At 43.7% G+C, this 2,168-nt stretch overlaps 1 non-coding gene across 1 annotated transcript; it reads right to left on the bottom strand.

The window, feature by feature from the left end:
- Window positions 1-866: 866 nt before the first annotated feature.
- Trnaa-agc (transfer RNA alanine (anticodon AGC)) lies at window positions 867-939 on the bottom strand. The gene has a single exon. It is a non-coding gene; the product is annotated as a tRNA-Ala (tRNA).
- Between the last annotated feature and the right edge of the window lie 1,229 nt (window positions 940-2,168).

The following is a 2,168-nucleotide window of genomic DNA, read 5'->3' on the forward strand; positions in this document are numbered from 1 at the left end:
CACTGACTTTCAGGCCGCCTAAGTGGCGACAAAGCGACAGGCTTGCACCAAAGAGTAGGCCGCACAGTATTGATTGACTATATTAAATTGTCTCTGTCTTTGCATTAAGCAGAACATATCTTGGTAATCGAGATTTTATTTCAGATTGTACTGTAAGTTTCAAACGTTACTGAATTTTGTAACCAATTTTTACTGGCTGCCACATTTTCTGTGAATTTTCTAACGTAATGAATGAAATAGTGATACTAAAAGGAAGTTGTATGTTCGGACACACTTTATCTCACACGGATGACGGACGCCACCGGAAAAATGTAAGTAATTGAAGACTTACGAGTGCACAGCTTTCTGCATTGTAGAGTACTACATAAAATCTACACCTCAGAACTAGAACCCTTATAATGGGAAATTTTTTCCTTCCAAAGAAAAATTATCTTTTATGAACGAAAAATCGTTTCTATCACATGGACCTACTTTCATTTCTGGGACAGCACGTCTCAGATAAAACTATGATGGCCTTGTCTCTGTGTCTAATAGTGTGTGTGTAACAACGTACAGTCGATGACAGGCCACGTGTTACGGTGTACCTAACTGTAAACGGAGTGCTGTGCTTGTTCCGTTTTACATGTCACAGATTCGCCTTCAACCTCAGAGCGTTTCAGTCGTGACATTAACATGCAACTTGCCAAAGAGGTGTCAATTCCATCAGCTTCGATGCCCTACGAATTTACTTCGTATGAAAATATAACTTGCTAGTGGATCGGCGTTAGCGACACGTCTGTTCTCTAGACAATTCTGAGCTAGTCCCACCGAACGATTATTTTATTGTTCATTGTCACAGATTGTTCAGCGACGGAAAAAATATAGCCTGGAGGCGCCGGGTATCGATCCCGGTACCTCTCACATGCTAAGCGAGCGCTCTACCATCTGAGCTACGCCCCCAGATACCAACAGGGTGTTTGACATTCTGGTGAAACGCTGCGTGCTCGACTTTCTCTGTTACGCGTGGAGCCAGGAGGCCGCGTTGGTGGGGAGGCGGAGTAGAGGTCCGTACGCACTAGGCCACCAACGGCCAACGAACGACAGCCAATGCATTCGGCCGAAGGTCCGTCACCAACGCATTGGGGTTCGGCCTGTCATCCTCAGCAAACCAACGGGTTGTGGCTACGGGATCAGGCCGTGTGGAATCGCAGTTGGACCTGAAAACTTGTTGAAGTCTTTCCCATTTTTTTTATTGTTATAAAGTCTATAATTATATTGCTCAACTTTGAGGGACTCATATCAAATACGACTAAAGGTGGATATTGAACGTATACAGAGGAGGGCAGCACCAATGGTCACAGGTTCGTTTGATACGTGGGTAGCGCCTCAGATATGTCGAAGGAACTGAACTGGCAAGCTCTTGAAGATAGACGTAAAGTATACCGGAGAAGTTTCAAGAACCAGCTTTAAATGATGACTTAGAATACACAACAACGTCCTACGTATCACTCTCGTAAGGCTCGTGAGGACAAGATTACACGGAGGCACTTAAACAGTCATTCTTAACGCATGCCGTACTTCAATGGAACGGAAAGAAGCCTTAATAACTAGTACAAAGGGAAGTGCTCTCTTCCGTGTATTTCACAGTGGTTTGCAGAGTATAGAGGTAGAAGTAGCGTTTTAATTGCAATTTAATCGGCACATACGAGGAAACAGAGGATTTTTCAGTCGTCGCATGTGGAGTATTCGTTTTACTGCAAGAAACTGATAGTCAGAAAAAAGAAAAAGAAGAAATGACGCTGGTGGGCGACCTCTCAAAGGGTAGGGAGCAGTGTGATGGGACAAAATTTACGTCTGACCTTAAAGCTGAATTTCATATTTTCTTCCGAATGAAAGGTAGCGACTTCGAATTGTTATTTAATCGCGTACGCCCTAAAACTTCCAAAGATAATACCTCTTCTAGGAGAGATGTACCTGCTGCAGAAAAGGTTAACAGTCACACTGAAATATTTAGCCACTGGGGATTCACATGCCAGCTTAACATATTTTTAAATACAGTGAGTACATGCTCGTTCAACACACACAGCAGATCGCTACTAAACCAATGAACATCCGAGCCGGGGTTCACACTAGGAGAAGGTTCCCAAGGTCAACCAAACGCCAACGGTTTGATGTTACCACCAGCTGTT

Source organism: Schistocerca nitens, chromosome 1, assembly GCF_023898315.1.
Source record: "Schistocerca nitens isolate TAMUIC-IGC-003100 chromosome 1, iqSchNite1.1, whole genome shotgun sequence".
In the NCBI taxonomy this organism is placed as follows: domain Eukaryota; kingdom Metazoa; phylum Arthropoda; class Insecta; order Orthoptera; family Acrididae; genus Schistocerca; species Schistocerca nitens.